We start from the raw sequence: 25138 nt of genomic DNA, 5'->3' as shown, positions 1-25138 counted from the left end.
AATATCATTATGACCATCCATGATAGTGTATTTCGAAGGGCCATGAGTTCAAACTGAACTTAGATCTCGACTCGAGCAGCTCAGAACTTCCACACGGAACTATTTCTCTGCAGCGGAAGGATACTACTGGTGTATGAAGACGCTACCTGGTTGACGCTGGAGGATTTTGCGCTGCCGTTTATGTGACGCTGCCTCTGATTGGTTAGAGCAGACCCGCAATATTACACACTATGTATTGGCCACAGTTATTGGCTAGGTCGGATCTGCATTGCACCAGGCAGTAGTGCTTGATGGAAATCCCATAAATATAACAAAGTTAAAAACAAATGCGATTTAGGGCTGTCGCTTGTCCAAACGGCACATTTTAATCCTGTAGATTTTGTTCTAGATGGGTATGGAGTTATGGTTTACTGAAAGCGTTGGAAATGTTAGTATTTTGTGACAGAAGAGAGGATCTTTCGGGCTGACATGCTGCTGAGACTCGATGCTGGGAGGTGCAAGTATTTCCATTGGATGATATGCAACCTACTAGAAAGTATTTCTAAATGTACGCGAAATTTAAGAATGGAGGATAGTTGTGGTGGTGTTAATAAATGTAATCGGGCAAAAGCTGCAACGCTGCTCTCTATATTTTATTTGAACAGTTTTGCCTTCATAATAGACAGTATCAGTATGTTGTATTTGTTGCTTTGATAAGGAGTTGATAAGGCTAAATATAAAATGTTTTCAAGGAACGCTATTTCAGGATTTAGCATAGGTTACAGTAGTTTATAATTGAGTAAATGTTGTGTTCGATTGATGAAAACAAAATATCAGATTTTATGCGATATTCGTTGTCCAAGAAGTGTGACCGGCCTAATTCTCACGTCCAGTTTATTTTTGTCAGTGCGATTATTTTAAAAACACGCACTTCAGGCGCCACTTAGTGGTGAGTGATGAGAATGCTTCTCCCTCTGGCCACAGAGAAATCCAGTTGCAAACGCAATCAGATCCTGTCTGTCAGAACATTAATTCAAGTATTTTAATAATCCATGAAGTCTTTAAGAAGTCTCTGCCTGCAACGGAGGTTGTTAAAGTCACCCTCAACACATTAGAAGTCAATGACAATGAAGAGAAGTCCTCAGATATGTCCAGGATCTTTGCCTCCTCAGTTGACTTGAGAAATCACTGAAAGGTCAACAGTGGGCCTGTCAATCAAATCTCAGTTCAATGGTAAAATTAGAATAAATATGTACCAGAACATGGAAACAAGGTTAGCCTTTATTATTATACGACAGTCCCACATTACATAGGTTTTATTACACAGTAATAACCAGTAGTTATAACTATGTAGGCTAGCTCTGCACAACCAACAGTCTCTAATGCTGGCATGCATGGTGTGGCTCAGACATCCTCAACAGATATTATCCTTGGCAGGCCAATTGGCTCATTACAATTTGCCCCTCCTTCCTCTCCTCTCCCCTCCTATCCTGTCTCTCTGGCCCTACTATACGCTACGCTTGATTTAAAGTTTTCTTAGGGTTTGCTGAATGTGCTGCAATGTGCGCTGCGTTGCAGTTGAACTGCGTGACAGATTTAATAAGGGGGATGACGGGGAGAGCGATCAGGGCTGCGTGCGGCATTTTCACTCAATCCCAAAACGAAACTGTATGGGCTAGCGAGCGTTCTGCTGAATACAAAGTTATACATGGCCCCACATCAAGAGGAAATAAATAAATCCTGCGTCTCTGCTGCACGTGTCAAATGAACTGCAGCTGCTCAACGGCACACAAAAAGCCGATTAATTTGTGCTCTTAAACTCAGTGTACTGCAAAAGGGGTGAACATAGGGGTGAATCACTGAAATGGGGATTGGAAATGAGTCGCTTCTGAGAGGCCCGGAAGGATTCGGAGGGGCTCATTTGTTTCAGTGTGTATAACATGTATTTTTCATATCAAAGCGATATACTACACTTCCTATTGGAACAGAGAGAAGTGATGTGAGGGACTATTTAGATGTGTGTCCGGGTGAATGCTTCTAGGGTGGCTCCAAAACGACGTCGTGGGCGGGAGATACTGGAACATTCCTGTTATTAGTGGAGGTCTTCTTTTAAGCAAAGAGAAAGAGGGGAGCGAGATAGTAAAGAGAGATACGATAGTTTCAGCATCAGGACATGAGGTGCACCCTCCTCCCTAGTCCTGTTATTCTGTCTTGGGAATCAGACAGACCTCTGCAACTAAGAGGAATAGAGTGATATCCCTTAAGTCTGACTATGAAGAAACAGGGCATCTGTATAAACAGTATGCATAGTGTTGTCTGAAGTCTGAATACTACTGGAAGATGGTGATTGAGCGGAATAAATAAAATGGGATTCATTTTCCGCAAAATAAACATAGAAAGATTATTACTCTGGCTGATGAACCAGTTATGTAACCCGAACGTGGGTATGATGCAGACTGTATGCTATTGAACACTACTTCTATTCTAGCCTAGATTTCCAGGCTTCTCCAATGCAGACCAAACTTTAGGACAACTGACTACGTGACACTACCTATACTAAACAGAACACGGAGGGAAATGAGAGTAATCATACATGGAACAAGGAATAACAACACTTCTATCCCATTCAAATTCTTGTATTTATTGTCAGAGTTCATGAAGTTAAAGTAGACAACTGGAAAGGAAGCCAAACGTAACATGCAACGAAATATATCAAAGCTCTCTCTGCTCTCTCACACCGCGGACAGGGTACAGGTCAAGGGTTAAACGTCCGGGGTTAGAGGTACAGGCCCTCCGGCGTACCCTTCCTGCTTCTTGTACAGCACGTTCTCCTTGGACTTCTTGAAGTCTTCGTTGGTGACCTTCATCCTGCGCTCTCTCAGGGCCATGAGGCCTGCCTCGGTGCAGATCACCTGGAGGAGGGGGAGAAAGAGAGGAGAAAGGTCAACTCAGGTCAGCCTCAAAAGATCAGGGCCTGTATTCACAAATAGTCTCGGAGTAGGAGTACTGATCTAGCATCAGTTTAGTCTTTTATGTCATAATGAATAAGAATATATGGACATGGAACACCTGATCCTAGACTTAACTCTCTCAGATCCATGACTTCCAGGAAGGAGGGAGGCATTCTGAAAGTAGGCGAACAAGGCCCAGCATTCCTGGGAGGTAGGAGAATACTTTCAGGATTTCCCTTAAAAGAACTGCCACTAGAGGGCAGCACAGTCAAGTCAAATATACTAAATCTGGTTTAGCAAGAGGCAGTTTGAGAATCATGTTTTCCCTGGAGTGGCTGCAAACACCCCTAAAGCCACACACCTAAAGCAATTGAAACCCATGGAGGCCAACTCTTTGTGGGCAGGCAGGGGGCAACAGTACTAGATAGGGGGACTACCCCATCTTAGTAGTGGTAATGCAGTGTTTTTAAAAACTTTTTGGGTAACTGTATCGCAATGACCTATGCTCTTATGAGTCTTCCCAATGACCATGCAGATAGACCAGCTACGGTCATCCTGCTGGTGTGGATGTTGAAGATCCTCTTGGTCTTCTCATCAGGCAGAGGGAACTCTATCTTTCTGTCAATACGACCTGGAAAAAACATAGGGAAGGGGGTGAGGGGCGTGGAATATCAAAGCGAGGGAGTGGCCGTTCTTTTCTACTCATTCTGATTCTAGAACAGAATACTTATTGACATTGACTCAACAGTGTGGGAAGAAAAAAAAGACGCTTTGCTCAAATGGCTTCAGTGAATGTTGTTTCTTTTGATCGGAGTCTTGTAAAGTGTTCTGAGAGCTCCATCCGTTGTTCGCTCAAGGTCAAGAGATCAGTTCCACAGATGGAGCTCAGAAGGAGGAAATTAATCTGCATTCATTTTATAGTAGAATCTCGATCCTCAATATACACTTCAACTGAGGTCGTTTTATCCCTGTCTAAGAGTCCCACTCTACCGGTCGATTTCAATATGATACACAATACGAAAATAGGTTCCATCTTTCAGATACTCATGAGAGTGTCTTACCGGGTCTGATGAGTGCAGGGTCCAGGGTCTCTATCCTGTCGGGGGCCATGATCACCTTGACATCTCCTCTGGAGTCAAAACCATCCAGCTGGTTGAGCAGCTCCAACATGGTCCTCTGGATCTCCCTCTCTCCTCCAGAGTTAGACTCATATCTACACATGGAGAGAAAAACAACGTTTAGTCACACCTAAAGGGCAGAGAAACAGTAGTCGGCACATTCCCAAATCAACCCGTCAGATCCTGTAATTGTCAATATCTAAGAGGATTTGGTTCAACCTTCGCCAAGCCTATCAGAGGGCAAGGTGGAGCTATTAAACAACCTTGCTATGCCTATTCCTATCATTTAAAGCTGCAATATGTAACTTTTGGGGCGACCTGACCAAATTCACATAGAAACGTGTGTTATAGATCTGTAATTTTCAGTGAAAGTAAGTCTAAGAAGCAGTAGATCTGTTCTATGTGCGCTATTTTTATGCTTCCCGTTCTTAAGTTTACAGTAAGGTACTTAATTGTTAAACAAAAATTGTTTGATATAAAAACTACTGCATTGGGCCTTTAAGTGGCATATTTTAAGAACATAGTTTTAGTAAGTACCGTTTAGTGCCGATGGTGTCTATCTCGTTGATAAAGACGATAGATGGTGCGTGTTCCTCGGCCCACCATGAACAGCTCTCGGACCAGCTTGGGCCTGTCTCCCTGGTACTTCTGGATCAGCTCTGAGCCAACCACACGCAGGAATGTAGCTGATGTCTGGTTGGCCACCGCCTTGGCCAGCAGGGTCTTACCTAACACACAGAGAGAGGCACAGGCACACAAACATATTAGCAGAGACGCACAAACAGGCACAGATATGCACGCACACACAGACAAACAACCTTGCACGAACCGCACCCATATTAAGTAGTATGGTCCTCTTTAGCTCAGTTGGTAGAGCACGGGGCGTACAAAACCAGGATAGTCGGTTCGACTCCCAGGACCACCCATACGTAAAATGTATGTATGCATGACTGTAAATCGCTTAAAGTGTCTGTTTAATGGCATATATTATGATATTTATTATATTGTAATATGATTTCCCTGTCCATACTGCTCGTCGCTAAGCATGTCTGAGGGATTATGTATATTGTTTTGATGTTTGTTATTATGTATTGATGGTTTATTTCATATCCATCTTACTCACCAGTGCCAGATGCTCCGTAGAGGATGACTCCTTTAGGGGGCTTGATGCCCATCTCCTCATAGTACTCAGGGTGGGTGAGAGGCAGTTCCACGGACTCCTACAGAACAACAGCGTCACAGTCAGAAGTAGACGGAATTATTTTAGGAAAACAGTCCTAATGTTGGAAAGAAAACAGCCGTACATTGTCACCCAGAGTCACGTTTGTTTATTTTGCAAGCTATACCACACACTATTTGACATAAAGTAGTTTTAAAAAAAAAAGGACCATAGAGTTCTGTATACTTCCGTGTTTTCTTTTTTGCCAAGGAAAATCTGGTATCGCGATACCGGTATCCTAACAAACGTACAGTGAATGACTACAGGCTGTCCAGAGAGTGTCCAGAGAGTCTAGTATAGGCTGGTACATAACGTGGTACTCATCTCATTTCAGATAAAATGCTTAAAATACTTACTAAGCAGTTACAAGGTATGACGTTTAGTGGAGTCCTCTTCTTGTACCTTGATCTCCTGGATCTGGCTGTCCTGTCCTCCTATGTCAGCGAAAGGTCTCCTGAGGGGCTTTCTCCACCTTCATCACCGTGACCAGGGGATCAGTGTCGTCCATCAGGACACCAATCACGGCATGGACCGAGAGGACAGACATGGATCAGAGAATAGGGACAGAGTCAGTCAACGTCACTCACTACTCAACCCAAACATAATAATAAATACTTTTCCCACCAAACTAATGAAATTTGCCTTTGACTTGGACACATTTTTGTCATTTAGCAGACGCTCGTATCCACAGTTAGTGCGTAAAACCTATACCCTTTTCACACTATTGTGCCCACCGAACCCAAACTATGCCGATTCAGATATTTGTTTCCACATTGTCCTTTTCAGTACGGTTCCAGCAACTATGCTGGATGCATAACCACGCCAGCCCAGTACAGCTCGGTTTGACTCGGCTCAGTAGTGCAAAAAGCCCTATAAAATATGTATTGTGTACCTTGTGGTTGACTAGTACGGAGCAGAAATATGTCAGTACCTTGTGGTTGAGTAGTACGGAGCAGAAATATGTCAGTACCTTGTGGTTGAGTAGTACGGAGCAGAAATATGTCAGTACCTTGTGGTTGAGTAGTACGGAGCAGAAATATGTCAGTACCTTGTGGTTGAGTAGTACGGAGCAGAAATATGTCAGTACCTTGTGGTTGAGTAGTACATAGTTCTGAGCGATTAACCAACATTTCAGTTATTTTTTAAATATATATTTTTAAACTAATTGACCGAAGTCGGCTCAATTATTTGAATTCCATTTCGTTCCTTTTTTTTCTGTGAGCTTAATGCGTACATTGCACAGTTTCTCTAGAGATAAATCAGATCAAGCCCGAACTGTGTGATGTAGTAAGGAGTTGTAGTTACCAACAGGCCAATATTCTACATAGTTTAGCGCAGAAAACTTGGTAATTGACAACAACCATAATCTATCGCGCGCCTACTAGTCCGGCCTGTGCGTTTCTTTTAAGCCTGCGACGTTAGGATAGTGTGGGGCAGACACAGAGAGAGAAGACGAGAGGGATAGAGAGCAGTTGCTTCCCAAGGTATCTCTACTTGAAAATACATGCTCTAAGTGGTCGATAGTTGATATTCAGCAGTCATAAAAAAGTATGCCTGATTTACTTTAAAGAACTACTAAAATAGTGATTTTGTCAGACAGCATAGGCAGCAGCACTATAAAGACTAGATGACTTGGAAGGAAATAATACAGTCATCAAATAAAAACAAATGTAACATACACAACAACTGAAATATATATTTTTTTAAAGTAATGTGAATAAATGATTAATAAGTGATAAGCAGTAATGGGCAGTCACTACCATCATGGGACTTGTATTAATTGTTTTAGTCTGTGTTGTTACAACATTCAACCCACATAATGCATATAATGTAAAAAATGATTGAACCAACCTCATAAAGCACTAATCGCTCAGCACTAGTAGGACAGAGCAGATATGTCAGTACCTTGTGGTTGAGTTGTACGGATCAGATATACACCTTCCTAATATTGAGTTGCGCCTCCCCCTTTTGCCCTCAGAACAGCCTCAATTATTCGGTGGCATGAACTCTACAAAGTGTCGAAAGCGTTCCACAGGGATGCTGGCCCACGTTGACTCCAATGCTTACCATACCCTGTTCAAAGGCACTTCAATCCTTTCTCTTGTCCATTCACCCACTGAATGGCACACATACACAATCCATGTCTCAATTGTCTCAAGGCTTAAAAATCCTTCTATAACCTGCATCCTCCCCTTCGTCTACACTGATTGAAGTGGATTTAACAAGTGACATCAATAAGGGATCTTAGCTTTCACCTGGATTCAGCTTGTCAGCATATGTCATGGAAAGAGCAAGTGTCCTTAATGTTCAGTACACTCAGCGTATGTTCATACCTTGTGGTTGATTAGTACAGAGCAGATATACACAGAGGAAAAATATAAACACCACACGTACAGTGAGGGAAAAAAGTGTTGGATCCCCTGCTGATTTTGTACGTTTGCCCACTGACAAACAAATGATCAGTCTACAATTTTAATGGTAGGTTTATATGAACAGTGAGAGACAGAATAACAACAAAAAATCCAGAAAAACGCATGTCTAAAATGTTATAAAATGATTTGCATTTTAATGAGGGAAATAAGTATTTGACCCCTCTGCAAAACATGACTTAGTACTTGGTGGCAAAACCCTTGTTGGCAATCACAGAGGTCAGATGTTTCTTGTAGTTGGCCACCAGGTTTGCTCACATCTCAGGAGGGATTTTGTCCCACTCCTCTTTGCAGATCTTCTCCAAGTCATTAAGGTTTCGAGGCTGACGTTTGGCACCTCGAACCTTCAGCTCCCTCCACAGATTTTCTATGGGATTATTGTCTGGAGACTGGCTAGGCCACTCCAGGACCTTAATGTGCTTCTTCTTGAGCCACTCCTTTGTTGCCTTGGCCGTGTGTTTTGGGTCATTGTCATGCTGGAATACCCATCCACGACCCATTTTCAATGCCCTGGCTGAGGGAAGGAGGTTCTCACCCAAGATTTGACGGTACATGGCCCCGTCCATCGTCCCTTTGATGCGGTGAAGTTGTCATGTCCCCTTAGCAGAAAAACACCCCCAAAGCATAATGTTTCCACCTCCGTGTTTGACGGTGGGGATGGTGTTCTTGGGGTCATAGGCAGCATTCCTCCTCCTCCAAACACGGCGAGTTGAGTTGATGCCAAAGAGCTCCATTTTGGTCTCATCTGACCACAACACTTTCACCCAGTTGTCCTCTGAATCATTCAGATGTTCATTGGCAAACTTCAGACGGGCATGTATATGTGCTTTCTTGAGCAGGGGGACCTTGCGGACGCTGCAGGATTTCAGTCCTTCACGGGGTAGTGTGTTACCAATTGTTTTCTTGGTGACTATGGTTCCAGCTGCCTTGAGATCATTGACAAGATCCTCCCGTGTAGTTCTGGGCTGATTCCTCACCGTTCTCATGATCATTGCAACTCCATGAGGGGAGATCTTGCATGGAGCCCCAGGCCGAGGGAGATTGACAGTTCTTTTGTGTTTCTTCCATTTGCGAATAATCGCACCAACTGTTGTCACCTTCTCACCAAGCTGCTTGGCAATGGTCTTGTAGCCCATTCCAGCCTTGTGTAGGTCTACAATCTTGTCCCTGACATCCTTGGAGAGCTCTTTGGTCTTGGCCATGGTGGAGAGTTTAGAATCTGATTGATTGCTCCTGTGGACAGGTGTCTTTTATACACGTAACAAACTGAGATTAGGAGCACTCCCTTTAAGAGTGTGCTCCTAATCTCAGCTCGTTACCTGTATAAAAGACACCTGGGTGTCACGTCCTGACCAGCAGAGGGTGTAGTTGTGTAGTATTTTGGTCAGGACGTGGCAGAAGATGTCTGTTTATGTTTGTTCTGGGTGTTGTGTTTCTATGTTGGTCTGTGTGGCTCCCGATCAGGAACAGCTGGTTATCGTTGTTCCTGATTGGAAGTCATATATTTAGGAGTATGTTTGTCACTTGGGTTTGTGGGTGGTTGTGTTAACACTGCTATGATTTTGTAAGTAGCCTGTTAGCCTGTCTGGAGTCGTTCGTGTTTATTGTTTTCCCGTGTATGCTTTATTCTAAAGTAATTAAAAGATGAGTATTCATATCCCGGCTGCGATTTGGTCTATTCAACACAGCAACACTTATGACAGAACCACCCACCTAAACAAGACCAAGCAGCGGAAAAAGGAGAGGAACACTGAGTATATGGACTATGATGAAGAATGGACTTGGGAAGAGATTCTGGATGGGGCTGGACCTTGGCACTAGGCTGGGGAATACCGTCGCCCACGGGAGGAGTTGGAAGAAGCTAAGGCAGAGAGGTGGCGATATGAGGCTAGGACCGCGCTGGCGAGGAAGCTGGAGAGGCACCCCCAAGAAATGTTTTGGGGGGGGCATACGGGTAGTTTGGCTAGGCCTAAGAAGAGCCATAAGACAGCTACCCATGAGTATATGGAGGAGCGTATGAGGTGGAGGGCACCGTGTTTCGTTGAGGTGCGCACTCTCGCCCATACGCACGCACAGTCCGGTGCGCGCCATTCCAGCCCCTCGCAGATGCCGTGCTAGAGTGGGCATCCAGCTTGGTAGGAGGATGCCTGCGCAGCGCGTCTGGTCGCCGGTACGCCTCCTAGGACCAGGCTACCCTACTCCCGCTCTACGCATGGCAACCATCAGGCCCCTGCACAGCCCAGTTCGCCCTGTACCAGCACCCCGCTCGTACAGGGCTGCTAGTTCCATCCAGCCAGGACGCGTTGTGCAGGCGGTGCGGTCAAGGCCACCTGTGCGCCTCCATGGCCCAGTCTTTCCGGTTCCCGCCTCTCGTGCTAACCCGGAAGTGAGGACCTCCAGTCTGGCACGACCAGTACCAGCAACCCGGACCAAGCTTCCCATTAGTCAACCTAGTCCTATTCAGCCTGTTCCCGCTCCTCGCACTAGTCCTGGGGTGCGTGTATCCAGCCTGGTACCTCCTCTACCAGCCCCACGCATCAGGCGTCCAGTGCGTCAGCCCAGCCTCGAGAGCTCGGCACCAGTGTGCAGTCCAGAGTATCCGGCACCAGTGTGCAGTCCAGAGTATCCGGCACCAGTGTGCAGTCCAGAGTATCCGGCAACAGTGTCTAGTCCGGTACCGAGGGAGTCTGCCTGTGACCCGGAACTGAGGGAGTCTGCCTGCGATCGGGCACCAGTGTGCAGTCCAGAGTATCCGGCAACAGTGTCTAGTCCGGAACCGAGGGAGTCTGCCTGCGACCCGGAACCGAGGGAGTCTGCCTGCGACCCGGAACCGAGGGAGTCTGTCAGCGATCCGGTACCAAAGGAGTCTGTCAGCGATCCGGTACCAAGTGAGGCTGTCTATGATCAGGAACTGAATAAGTGGATAATTAACTATGAATTAACTGAGTCTGCCTACAGTATGGAACTGAAGGAATCTGCCCATGATCCACAACGGAGTGAGTCTGTCTACGACCCGGACCCCAAAGAGTCTGCATACAACCTGGAGGGCAGGAGGCCGGAACCAGAGCCACCTCCAGGATAGGTGGGTTGGAGAGGGGGGGTGTAGCACAGTGTCGTCGTTGACGGCAGCCACCCTCCCTTCCCTCCCTTATTGTTTAGGGGGTATTTGTTTTTGTATTGTTGTGGTTTTTGGGGATTTTTGTGGTTTCTTTTTTAGGTGCATTCGGGGTGTGCACCTTTGGGGGGGGGGTACTGTCACGTCCTGACCAGCAGAGGGTGTAGTCTTTTGTGTAGTATTTTGTGTAGTATTTTGGTCAGGACGTGGCAGAAGATGTCTGTGTATGTTTGTTCTGGGTATTGTGTTTCTATGTTGGTCTGTGTGGCTCCCGATCAGGGACAGCTGGTTATCGTTGTTCCTGATTGGGAGTCATATATTTAGGAGTATGTTTGTCACTTGGGTTTGTGGGTGGTTGTGTTAACACTGCTATGATTTTGTAAGTAGCCTGTTAGTCTGTCTGGAGTCGTTCGTGTTTATTGTTTTCCCGTGTATGCTTTATTCTAAAGTAATTAAAAGATGAGCATTCATATCCCGGCTGCGATTTGGTCGTTTCAACATGGCAACACTTATGACACTGGGAGCCAGAAATCTTTCTGATTGAGAGGGGGTCAAATACTTATTTCCCTCTTTAAAATGCAAATCAATTTAGGACATTTTTGACATGCGTTTTTCTGGATTGTTTTGTTGTTATTCTGTCTCTCACTGTTCAAATAAACCTACCATTAAAATTATAAACTGATCATTTCTTTGTCAGTGGACAAACGTATAAAATCAGCAGGGGATCAAATACTTTTTTCCCTCACTGTAAAATGTTGGTCCCATGTTTCATCAGCTGACATAAAAGATCGGCGAAATGTTCCATTTGCCAAAAAAACACATTTCTCTCAAATGTTGTGTACAAATTTGTGTACATCCCTGTTAGTGAGCATTTCTCCCTTGCCAATATAATCCATCCACCTGACAGGTGTGGCATGTCAAGGAGCTGATTAAACAGCATGATCATTATACAGGTGCACCTTGTGCTGGGGACAATAAAAGGCCACTCTAAAATGTGCAGTTTTGTCACACAACACAAGTTCTGAGGGAGCGTGTAATTGGCATACTGACTGCAGGAATGTCCACCAGAGCTGTTGCCAGAGAATTGAATGTTCTCTACCACAAGCTGCCTCCAACATTGTCTTAGAGAATTTGGCAGTACGTCCAACCGGCCTCACAACCGCAGACCACGTGTATGTCGTTAACTCAGTAAAATCTTGGAAATTGTTGCATGTTGCATTTATATTTTTGTTCAGTATATGTCAGTACCTTGTGGTTGACTAGTACGGAGAAGAAATCTCAGTACCTTGTGGTTGAGTAGTACGGAGCAGAAATATTTCAGTACCTTGTGGTTGAGTAGTACGGAGCAGAAATATGTCAGTATCTAATACGGAGCAGAAATATGTCAGTACCTTGTGGTTGAGTAGTACGGAGCAGAAATATGTCAGTACCTTGTGGTTGAGTAGTATGGATCAGAAATATGTCAGTACCTTGTGGTTAAGTAGTACCGTGCTGCCCGGCTCCAGCGGGTCTTTGTTGACGAAGGAGAGGATGCTGATGTAGTGCTCAGATCCCACTGATGTAGACACGATGACATGGTTGTCATCGATGATCTCCTCCTGGTTCCCCACAGACATGGGGGTTCCCCTCAGGTCATCCACCTTGGACCTCTCCTCCTGCAGAAGAACACACAGGAAATACATGTTAGACACAAGAACTTTATGATTTGAATTGACATAATCTACTGGCTCTTTACCTCCTGTTTCTCATCCAGGGATTTCATCTGTTCTTGCTTCCTGATAATCTAAAGTAATAGCTGTAGTATTATATAGCTCTATGTTCAGTACCTCCCTTTTCTCTGCTCTATAGTTTCATATAATAATTGTATTATACAGTATATCTCAATGGTCTACTCTGTAGTCTACTCTGTACCTCCCGTTTCATCTGCTAGTTCCTGATAAAGTAAAATATTATATATATATATATTCATTCATTTTCATGCTCATCAAACCATTCAGTGACCACTCGTGCCCTGTGGATGGGGGTATTGTCATCCTACGGGGGCATAGCCAGGGTAGCGAAAATAATGGCCTGCCCAGCATTTGTATACATGATCCTAAGCATGATGGGATGTTAATTGCTTAATTAACTCAGGAACCAAATATCTGTGGAAGCACTTGCTTTCAAAACACTTTGCATCCCTCATTTACTCAAGCGTTTCCTTTATTTTGTCAGTTACCTGTATCTCAATGGTCTACTCAGTACCGCTTGTTTCTCCTTTTGGGGTTTCATCTAGTTCCTGATAAACTAAAGTCAAATAGCATTATATGTAATATAGTATTATATATCTCTATGTTCAGTACCGCCTGTTTCTCTTCCAGGGGTTTCATCTACTCCTGGTTCCTGATAAACTGATAAACTCCTCCATCAGCAGGTAGTCTTTGATCCTCTCCTGCGTCAGCAGCGTCAGCAGCTTCAGCCTGCAGTGGGTGTGAGGGGTGACTGTAGAGGGAGATACAATACGTTATCAATATAGTTTTTCTTGACAAGCGAGTGAGTGAGAAATGACATAGCTAGAGAGTTAGGAATGACGCAGAGACAGATACTAGATATTGAGCCGATGGTTCCGTTTTAAAGAGAGATTCTTTGTCCTAAGTGAGGTGACATAACAGAGTTACCCAAAGGTAGCTTGCTAGCCGCATCTGGTCCCTTGCTATTTTTCTTCCTCTTCCCAGTTCTGGTGAGGATGGGAGACTTATACTTCTTCTTCTCCTATAAACATATGATATGGTTACATGTTTAGTGACAGTAGAATAAAACAGGTTAACACAGACATCTGAAAGATCCAGGTGAGGAGATGATGTTGTCAGAGGCTCTGGTTGTTGCTATGTCATTCTCACCTTGTCATCCTTCTTACCTCCTTGGCCTCCACTCTGGCTTTGACCCTGAAATTATAAACACACACATTAGCTAAGTTAGCTAGCTAGATATCCTGTTTAACCTTGAATAAGACTTAGTGTTGGTAGACTTTATTGGCTAACTAGCTAGTTAATGTTACTTCAGCTATTTAGCTGCTGACGGGTTATTTGAGTTTACCACAGACTCAACATGGAGTACTAAATGCTTAGGATGATTAAGTTAGCAATTGCAGCTATTTATTTCATGATTGGGGTGTCAGCATGAAAGCTAGCTGCCGCTACCGGCAAACAATGCTGTAATTTTATTCAATGGAAGACGAGCTGTTAGCTAGCTAACGTAACGCTAAACTTAGCTGACAAATAGTTTATTTAAATTTTTTAAATTTATTTTTATTTAACCAGGTAGGTTAGTTGAGAACAAGTTTTCATTTACACATGTGACCTGGCCAACATAAAGCAAAGCAGTGCGACACAAACAACAACACAGAGTTACACATGGAATTAACAAGCGTACAGTCAATAACACAATAGAAAAAATAAAGTCTATATACAGTGTGTGCAAATGATATGAGGAGGTAAGGCAATAAATAGGCCATAGTAGCGAGTAATTACAATTTAGCAAATTAACTCTGGAGTGATAGATTGGCAGATGATGATGTGCAAGTAGAAATACTAGTGTGCAAAAGAGCAGAAAAGTAAATAAAAACAATATGGGGATGAGGTAGGTAGATTGGATGGGCTATTCACAGATGGGCTATGTACAGCTGCAGTGATCGGTTAGCTGCTCAGATAGCTGATGTTTAAAGTTAGTGAGGGAAATATAAATCTCCAGCTTCAGCGATTTTAGCAATTCGTTCCAGTCATTGGCAGCAGAGAACTGGAAGGAAAGGCGGCCAAAGGAGGGGTTGGCTTTGGGGATGACCAGTGAGATATACCTGCTGAAACGTGTGCTACGGGTGGGTGTTGTTGTCGTGACCAGTGAGCTGAGATAAGGTGGAGCTTTACCTAGCAAAGACTTATAGATGACCTGGAGCCAGTGGGTCTGGCGATGAATATGTAGCGAGGGCCAGCCGACGAGAGCATACAGGTTGCAGTGGTGGGTGGTGTATGGGGCTTTGGTGACAAAACGGATGGCACTGTGATAGACTGCATCCAGTTTGCAGAGTAGAGTGTTGGAGGCTATTTTGAAGATGACATCACCGAAGTCGAGGATCGGTAGGATAGTCAGTTTTACAAGGCTATGTTTGGCGGCGTGAGTGAAGGAGGCTTTGTTGCAAAATAGAAAGCCGATTCTAGATTTAATTTTGGATTGGAGATGTTTAATATGAGTCTAGAAGGAGAGTTTACAGTCTAGCCAGACACCTAGGTATTTGTAGTTGACCACATATTCTAAGTCGGAACCGTCCAGAGTAGTGATGCTAGACGGGCGGACGGGTGCGGGCAGCGAACGGTTGAAAAGCATGCATTTAGTTTTACTTGCGTTTAAGAGCAGTTGGAGGCCACGGAAGGAGAGTTGTATGGCATTGAAGCTCGTTTGGAGGTTTGTTAACACAGTTTCCAAAGAAGGGCCAGATGTATACAGAATGGTGTCGTCTGCGTAGAGGTGGATCAGGGAATCACCCGCAGCAAGAGTGACATTGTTGATATATACAGACAAAAGAGTCGGCCCGAGAATTGAACCCTGCGGCACCCCCATAGAGACTGCCAGAGGTCCGGACAGCAGGCCCTCCGATTTGACACACTAAACTCTGTCTGAGAAGTAGTTGGTGAACCAGGCGAGGCAGTCATTTGAGAAACCAAGGCTGTTGAGTCTGCCGATAAGAATACGGTGATTGACAGAGTCGAAAGCCTTGGCCAGGTCGATGAAGACGGCTGCACAGTACTGTCTTTTATCGATGGCAGTTATGATATCGTTTAGAACCTTGAGCTTGGCTGAGGTGCACCTGTGACCAGCTCGGAAACCGGATTGCACAGCGGAGAAGGTACGGTGGGATTCGAAATGGTCAGTGATCTGTTTGTTGAGTTGGCTTTCGAAGACTTTAGAAAGGCAGGGCATGATGGATATAGGTCTGTAACAGTTTGGTTCTAGAGTGTCACCCCCTTTGAAGAGGGGGATGACCGTGGCAGCTTTCCAATCTTTAGGGATCTCGGATGATACGAAAGAGAGGTTGAACAGACTGGTAATAGGGGTTGCAACAATGGCGTCGGATCATTTTAGAAAGAGAGGGTCCAGATTGTTTAGCCCAGCTGATTTGTATGGGTCCAGGTTTTGCAGCTCTTTCAGAACATCTGCTATCTGGATTTGGGTGAAGAAGAAGCTGGGGAGGCCTTTGTGCAAGAAGCTGCAGGGGGTGCGGAGCTGTTGGCCGAGGTTGGGGTAGCCAGGAGGAAAACATGGCCAGCAGTAGAGAAATGCTTCTTGAAATTCTCGATTATCATGTATTTATCGGTGGTGACAGTGTTACCTAGCTTCAGTGCAGTTAGCAGCTGGGAGGAGGTGCTCTTATTCTCCATGGACTTTACAGTGTACAAAACTTTTTGGAGTTATAGCTACAGGATGCACATTTCTGTTTGAAAAAGCTAGCCTTTGCTTTCCTAAATTACTGCGTGTATTGGTTCCTGACTTCCTTGAAAAGTTGCATATCGTGGGGACTATTAGATGCCAGTGCAGTCCACCACAGGATGTTTTTGTGCTGGTCGAGGGCAGTCAGGTCTGGAGTGAACCAAGGGCTATATCTGTTCTTAGTTCTACATTTTTTGAAAGGGGCATGCTTATTTAAGATGGTGAGGAAATTACTTTTAAAGAACAACCAGGCATCTTCGACTGACGGGATGAGGTCAATATCCTTCCAGGATACTCGGGCCAAGACGATTAGAAAGGCCTGCTCGCAGTAGTGTTTTAGGGAGCGTTTCACAGTGATGAGGGGTGGTGGTTTGACCGCGGACACACAGCGTCGCTGAGATCCTGATTGAAAACAGCAGAGGTGAATTTCGAGGGCAAGTTGGTCAGGATAATATCTATGAGGGTGCCCATGTTTACAGATTTAGGGTTGTACCTGTTGTACCTGATGAGGGGTGGTGGGTTGATCGCGGACACACACCGTCGCTGAGATCCTGATTGAAAACAGCAGAGGTGTATTTCGAGGGCAAGTTGGTCAGGATAATATCTATGAGGGTGCCCATGTTTAAGGATTTAGGGTTGTACCTGGTGGGTTCCTTGATCATTTGTGTGAGTTTGAGGGCATCTAGCTTAGATTGTAGGACTGCCGGGGTGTTAAGCATATCCCAGTTTAGGTCACCTAACAGAACGAAATCTGAAGATAGATGGGGGGTTATCAATTCACATATGGTGTCCAGGGCACAGCTGGGAGCTGAGGGGGGTCTATAACAGGCGGAAACAGTGGGAGACTTATTTCTGGAGAGATAAATTTTTTTAATTACAAGGTCGAACTGTTTGGGCATAGACCTGGAAAGTATGACAGAACTTTGCAGGCTATCTCTGCAGTAGATTGCAACTCCTCCTCCTTTGGCAGTTCTATCTTGACGGAAAATGTTGTAGTTGGGGATGGAAATCTCCGAATTTTTGGTAGCCTTCCTAAGCCAGGATTCAGACATGGCAAGGACATCAGGGTTTGCGGAGTGTGCTAAAGCAGTGAGTAAAACAAACTTAGGGAGGAGGCTTCTGATGTTAACATGCATGAAACCAAGGCTTTTTCGGTTACAGAAGTCAACAAATGAGAGCGCCTGGGGACACACAGGGCCTGGGTTAACATCCACATCACCTGAGGAACAGAGGAGGAGTAGGATGAGGGTACGGCTAAAGGCCATCAAAACTGGTTGTCTAGTGCATTGGGGACAGAGAATGAAAGGACCAGATTTCTGGGCATGGTAGGATAGGTTCAGGGCATAATGTACAGACAGGGGTATGGTAGGGTGCGGGTACAGTGGAGGTAAACCCAGGCAGTGAGTGACGATAAGAGAGGTTGCATCTCTGGACGCAGTTGTGCTGGTTGAGGTCACCGCATGTGTGGGAGGTGGGACAAAGGAGGTATCTGAGGCATGTTGAGTGGGACTAGGGGCTCCGCAGCAAACTAAAACAATGATAACTATCCTAAACAACAGTATACAAGGCATATTAACATTTGAGAGAGACATAAAGCGTGGCATAAAGCAATAATAGGTGTTGATTGGGAGAGCTAGCTAAGACAACAACGGGTAAGACAACAACAGCTAATCAGCTAAGACAACAACAACAGGTAAAATGGTGATGAATGGCCAGAGAGGGTCAGTTAACTACACACAGGGCCTGAGTTCGAGGCTGGGGCCAACAGATAAACAAAAATTAAACAAAATGGAGTACTGTGATTAATGAACAGTCCAGCAGGCATCAACTATGTAGCCAAGTGATCATAGGGTCCAGTGAACAGCAATAGATGAAACAGGGAAGCTGCTGGGTAGTCGTTGCTACGCTAGCAAGCGGGAGACGCAGCATTCAAAGTTAGCAGGCCAGGGCTAGTAGAAGCGTCTGCTCCAATGTCCGGCAATGGCCGGTTGAGGGCACAACGGATGGAGTTACATTGGCAGACCAGTCCTTGTGTAACGGCAGGCTCCTTGTCGACAAAGGGTCCAGGCCAGTTGGCGAAAGAGGTATTGTAGCTGTAGTAATTTTGTTTGCTAGCCGGGAAATGCGCCTGGCTGAGGGTTTTTAATGAGGGTTTTATACAGCCAATGTGTTTCAAAAATGTAACAACTACATCAAATCTTATTTTCTGTATAAAAAAACTGCCAGATCTCTAATATCAAGCTACACAAATTTGAAGCTAATGTTAAATCCTTGTACTACTTAATCAAAACATGAGCCATAAATACATTTGCTTGTTCACTTACCATTGCTGCTTGGCCCTCTAAATTGACGTCTCAACGATAAGCAATGTGGGACGCATTTTTTTTTATTTTACAAAAGAAGATAAGGCCTCGTTGACCTACAAGTCTCCTCTCATAAGGTACATTTGTCACAGAAATATAAAATATGAGCAATTCAGGTGTCATACAATAACATGACTCATACAACTAAATAGATGGTAATTTAGTGGATGGGCCATATTAGCTTTGCTTTGGTAAAGCAAATTTACAAGGTTAGCTAGGAAACTAGCTTTACTTTGTTACATTGAATTGCAATTATCATCATTAGTATGAATATTACAGAGTGGGAACCTAAGTTTCCATCAGTTTCCCTGTGCCCTAATTAGGGAGGGGCAAGTCAGAAAGAATAAAAGCGTCCCTTCGAGCTGTTAGCAGTTGAGGGTTGGACAACTCAATGCATAGAAGATGGTGGTGGGCTTGGAAAGGAGTTTCATAGAGTTTGAACAGCTAAAAGGACCTGAGGATAGTGGATGACTGTAGGTTGAGTACAGGGCGTAGCATGTCTCTTGAGGAGGCAATAAAGAGATTTAGACTTGGAAAAGTGGAATATTCTCAGAGTTGGTAATTGGTTAAGGAAGAATGATTGGGAGATGAGGTGAGGTTGAAAAGACTGAGGGAGGCAGAGGATGGGTGGGAATCTATTGAAGCCGCCAGTAATAACAAGGCAGAGGGTATGTCAAGGAAGATTGGTGTCAAGTTTAGAGTGAGCTGGATGCCAGTTTGAGTTCTGGAGGTGAAATGGAAGAGGTGGAAGGTGTGGTGAGGAGCTCATAACCATGTTTATAGAAGAGTCTCAGTTATGAGGCTTACATCTAATGGTTGTATAAAATGAATGAATAAGGATTTAGCTATTTGTGAGATGATGGGATGCTATGTAATGATGTTAATGTGAGAGAATTGTATTTCTGTTTAAAGTTTCACTAAGTCATTGGCACGCCCCCAGGGGCACAGACAGGACCTGGCGTCATGAGACAGCCTTCTATGTTCCGAATGAAACCCCCACCTAGGTTTTCTATCACCAGACCAGCTTACCTCGATAACAAGAGGGCCAAGGTTTGAGAGGAGACAGAGCTTACCTCAATTACGAGACGGCTAAAGGTTGCAGACCAGCTTACCATGAGAGGGCCAAGGTTTGAGGAGAGACCATAAACCTGAGTATAAGCTAAGGTTTGAGTAGATGGCTGAATCTTTTAACCATAACGTGGTTAAACTCTTAGACTATCGATACCGACAGAATAAGAACAAGTCTTTGATATTAATTACTAGTCTGCAGCTAGGAATTCGGTATCATTGAACGCGAAGACCGACAACCGCCTAACCACTATTCTATCATGACATGAATGAATGTCACTCTGAACTATCCATTCTAACCACGAGAGAGAGAGAGAGAGAGCGGACAAACTCTCCAACAGAAACAAACTTTTCAACAGAAATCCCGACGACACACTGAGCGTAAATATATATATTGATTGCAATTATTCCCGAATGAGTGAGCGTTCAGGTGCAAAGGATTAGCATTTCAATTGTTATAATTATCAACTCTGTAGTGCCTTCTCAGCTGACCCCTACTCCCCTTTTGTCTAACAAGCCGCCATACCGGTTTAGCCCACTAGGGCACATTCTCCTATCATTTCTTTGTAACCATATCTACTTTGTTTGTTTGTTATGCATTTCTGTGAGTACTTAGTAAATAAATGATTTTAAGACAATTGATGTATGGATGACTCATAGTGAAGACTGGGTTCGTGCAGATAACCAACAATTTACGACGTTTGGAATGAGACTAACGTGAGGTAAATAATAATTCATTAATTCGAAGACTAATTGATTAAAATATCTGAAAGTTATATTAGGAAAATCATAACTTTGTAATCTGAATATTTTCCTTGGTGCCCCGACTTCCTAGTTAATTACAGTTACATGATTAATCAGTTTAATCGCGTAATAATAATTACAGAGTTATTTAATAAATAAGTCTTCAGTTTTAATGATGCCAAAGACACGACACATGGGTGGATTCAGGTTTTGTGGAAAAGATGGTGGGTGCTGTTGAGTCAGTGAAGGTAACCTGAAGTGGACTTGTGATGTTTCTTCAGATCAGAGAGAGCAGGCGCTCTGTGTGACTCAACTTGGGGAAGACCTGTATCTTGCTTTATGCTTAGGTATAGGGCACCATTGAAGGGAGTGATTTCTGGGGTAGTGTTAAGTGTGGAGGTGGAGCAATTGAAGTTGGAGATTTCATGTGTTTGTGACGTTTGGTGCGACACAGATCTGGTGGAGTGTCACGTCCTGGCCAGTATAAGGTTAATTGTTTTTGTAGTTTGGTCAGGACGTGGCAGAGGGTATTTGTTTTATGTGGTTCGGGGTGGTGTGTTTGTGTAAAGGGTGTTTGATTTAGTATTTCCGGGTTTTTGGTTGATGGTCTATGTGTTTGTATTCTATGGTTAGTCTGGTGTGTGTGTTTCTATGTTTGGTTAATTGGGGTTGGGACACTCAGTTGAAGGCAGGTGTTGTCTATCTGCCTTTGATTGAGAGTCCCATATATTAGGGTGTGTTTGTGGGTGATTGTTCTGAGTTTAGCCTTGTGCCTTACCAGGCTGTCTGTATTTCGTTCGGTCACTTGTTTTGTTATTTTGTACGTTCATTTTGGAAGTTAATAAATCTCAAGATGAGCATACACATACCTGCTGCGTTTTGGTCCTCAATTTCCAACGACAAGTGTGACATGGAGAGTGTGGTGAAACAGATATTTTGAGCTTTGAATTACTCTTAGATGATAAAGTAATGTTTGGATATGAGTTAGGCTGTTAGAGCTTTTGTGCTGAATCCACTGCCTAGAAGGCCAGCATCCCGGAGTCGCCTATTCACTGTTGATATTGAGAATGGTGTTTTGCGGGTACTATTTAATGAAGCTGCCAGTTGAGGACTTGTGAGGCGTCTGTTTCTCAAACTAGACACTCTAATGTACTTGTCCTCTTGCTCAGTTGTGCACCTGGGCCTCCCACTCCTCTTGCTATTCTTGTTAGCGCCAGTTTGCGCTGTTCTGTGATGGGAGTAGTACACAGCGTTGTACGAGATCTTCAGTTTCTTGGCAATTTCTCACATGGAATAGCCTTCGTTTCTCAGAACAAGAATAAACTGACAAGTTTCAGAAGAAAGGTCTTTGTTTCTGGCCATTTTGAGCCTGTAATTGAACACACAAATGCTGATGCTCCAGATACTCAACTAGTCTAAAGAAGGCCAGTTTTATTGCTTCTTTAATCAGAACAACAGTTTACAGCTGTGCTAACATAATTGCAAAAGGGTTTTCTAATGATCAATTAGCCTTTTAAAATGATAAACTTGGATTAGCTAACACAACGTGCCATTGGAACACAGGAGTGATGGTTGCTGATAATGGGCCTCTGTACACCTATGTAGATATTACATTAAAAAATCTGCAGTTTCCAGCTACAATAGTCATTTACAACATTAACAATGTCTACACTGTATCTCTGATCAATTTGATGTTATTTTAATGGACAATTGTTTTTGCTTTTCTTTCAAAAACAAGGACATTTCTAAGTGACCCCAAACTTGTGAATGGTAGTGTATGTTTCAGTAAGTTTTGCTTCTTAGCGTTCAGAGCAATGGTTATCAACTGTACTGCAGAGATGGAACGTAAGTCACAGAAAATACATGTTGTGGTGGCAGCTGCAGAGACTTCAGAAGTTTTCACAGGGTGTGTTGAGTGATGTCCTGTCCTCTAATGTCGTTGCCCTAGGGTAGGATCAGATAGGGTTAAATTAGTGGAATAATGTGGTGGGTTTTAAAGAGTGTAGGGTGGTAGGGTAATAAAAAAATAACATTTATTTTATTTTTCCCAGTTCCCCTTTCCCATTTTGTATCACACAGTGTAATGGATTTATACTATAGTTCAGTTCGGGGCGGTAATGCAACATATTGGATGCCAGCCACCTGTAAACCCCACCGAAGAAGTTAGCAGTTGAAGGCAGGTGGAGAAATGGCAAAAGTAGGTGTAAACTAGAGCTTGAATCTAATGGCGGTAGACTCGAGGAAGATTTGACTTTTGTCCAAAAGAATGGAAAACTGAGCAAAGTTCTGGTGGAAAACAGAACCTAGAGTTCTGCTAATATCTCCTGTTATCTGGTAGGGGTATGTTTTTTTTTTTTTTGAAGATGAACAGAGCTCAATACCAAACTTCACGAATCCGTTTGGGATATCCAAAGTGGTGGATAAAGTGGTGGATTAAGTGAAAGCTGTGAGGATCAAAAGGAGTGGGCTTGTTCAGATTTTTTGTATTTCAGCAGAACAGAAAAGGCATGTTGCTTCTCACCCGATTTGAGAAATATGCCGTGTCTTCGTAGCTGTTCGGAGTAGGGCACCTCTCAATGGGTTAATATCTGCCGTCTCGTGGGAAGTCGATGTTGCTCTAATGAAGAATATCCCAGGTGTGGTAAACGCAAGTCGGATGAATTGTGTGGTGAATGGAAACAAGGAAAAGAGGCTGTGAAAAGGGTTGAGGGACCGAGTTGTTCAGAAAGTTCAATGGTGGCGGAGGGGCCTTCACCGCAAGCTGCAGAGTTTGCCTCTCACCGGCAAGACCCAGAAACTTTACATGTAAAAAAAAGGTGGACTTTGTGGCCAAGGTGGAAAAGAAGTCCAGAAAGATTGACGTCATTGTGTCTACGGCAGAGCGGTTCCTGGAATTACAAGATTTCTCGGCGGAGGAGTTACATGGAGAATTGTCTCAGGCAGTACCACCCTCAGGCCCCAGAACCTGAGTAGAGATTTATGTCGTTTTTTTGTTGACTGTGGGATGATATTTGTTACACTCTTTATTTTTATTTTTTGTGTGGATTAATGACTCACCCCTGTCCAGTTGGTGGCGGCAATGCACTTCATAGGTTGTAGTCTTCCAATCAACCTTGAAGAAGAAGAGAACATTTGTACCTGGAATTTTGCAGAGTGTGCTGTCTCGAACCATGCTGTTTTGAAGAAATGTTTCTGTGTGAAAAAGTTATAGGTAGCGAGCTGAAGCATCATATCTGCTTTAGTTTTCGAGATGATCGTTTTTTATATAGTGTATATTTATTTATTCGGAACACATTTCTGTTTTGTTGGCAATGTCAATTCTTGCCCTTTTTTTCTAAATAATTGTATGTTTGTTAGCTGGACAGGCAAACATTGCCAAGTACTAAGCAGTAAACCAATCAACACAGTGAGTCACCTACTATCCAGGTACCATCTCTGCTGATCACGTCTGCCAATCACGTTCTCCGTATCTAAGGAACTAAACACAGCTGGTGACAGTTCGAGAGAGAACTCCGTCCGACAAACTGCTAAGTCTTTTTTATATTTTTATTCTATTTAGTTATAGAAAAATAACTCCCAACTTTACATAAAACGCTGCTATAGATTCTAAAACTAACCTGGTATTGGCAATACTTTCATCGTTCTCGATTCTGGAAAACAGTTATCTAATAAAGGTCTGTGTCCAGTTGCAGGTGGTTCTACAAACACCAGAGAAAATCCATGTTTTGTATTGAGTGAGCCACAGTGGGGGAAAAAAGTATTTGTTCCCCTGCTGATTTTGTACGTTTGCCCACTGGCAAAGAAATGATCAGTCTATAATTTTAATGGTACGTTTATTTGAACAATGAGAGACAGAATAACAACAGAAATAGAGAAAGACGCATGTCAAAAATGTTATGAATTGATTTGCATTTTAATGAAGGAAATAAGTATTTGACCCCCTCTCAATCAGAAAGATTTCTGGCTCCCAGGTGTCTTTTATACAGGTAACAAGCTGAGATTAGGAGCACACTCTTAAAGGGTGTGCTCCTAACCGCAGCTTGTTACCTGTATAAAAGACACCTGTCCACAGAAGCAATCAATCAATCAGATTCCAAACGCTCCACCATGGCCAAGATCAAAGAGCTCTCCAAGGATGTCAGGGACAAGATTGTAGACCTACACAAGGCTGGAATGGGCTACAATACCATTGCCAAGCAGCTTGGTGAGAAGGTGACAACATTTGGTGCGATTATTCGCAAATGGAAGAAACACAAAAGAACTGTCAATATCCCTCGGCCTGGGGCTCCATGCAAGATCTCACCTCGTGGAGTTGCAATGAGCATGAGAACGGTGAGGAATCAGCCCAGAACTACACGGGAGGATCTTGTCAATGATCTCAAGGCAGCTGGGACCATAGTCACCAAGAAAACAATTGGTAACACACTATGCCGTGAAGGACTGAAATCCTGCAGCGCCCGCAAGGTCCCCCTGCTCAAGAATACATATACATGCCCGTCTGAAGTTTGCCAATGAACATCTGAATGATTCAGAGGACAACTGGTGAAAGTGTTGTGGTCAGATGAGACCAAAATAGAGCTCTTTGGCATCAACTCAACTCGCCGTGTTTGGAGGAGGAGGAATGCTGCCTATTACCCCAAGAACACCATCTCCACCGTCAAACATGAAGGTGGAAACATTATGCTTTGGGGG

The 25138-nt window shown here is 43.8% G+C and overlaps 1 pseudogene; it reads right to left on the bottom strand.

Moving 5' to 3' along the window:
• Positions 1-2755: 2755 nt before the first annotated feature.
• Positions 2756-23536, bottom strand: LOC106571720 (26S proteasome regulatory subunit 4-like; annotated as a pseudogene).
• Between the last annotated feature and the right edge of the window lie 1602 nt (positions 23537-25138).

This window comes from Salmo salar, chromosome ssa15, assembly GCF_905237065.1.
Source record: "Salmo salar chromosome ssa15, Ssal_v3.1, whole genome shotgun sequence".
In the NCBI taxonomy this organism is placed as follows: Eukaryota; Metazoa; Chordata; class Actinopteri; order Salmoniformes; family Salmonidae; genus Salmo; species Salmo salar.
Note: the sequence above shows the minus strand (reverse complement) of the source record. Positions and strands in the feature narration are given on the sequence as shown.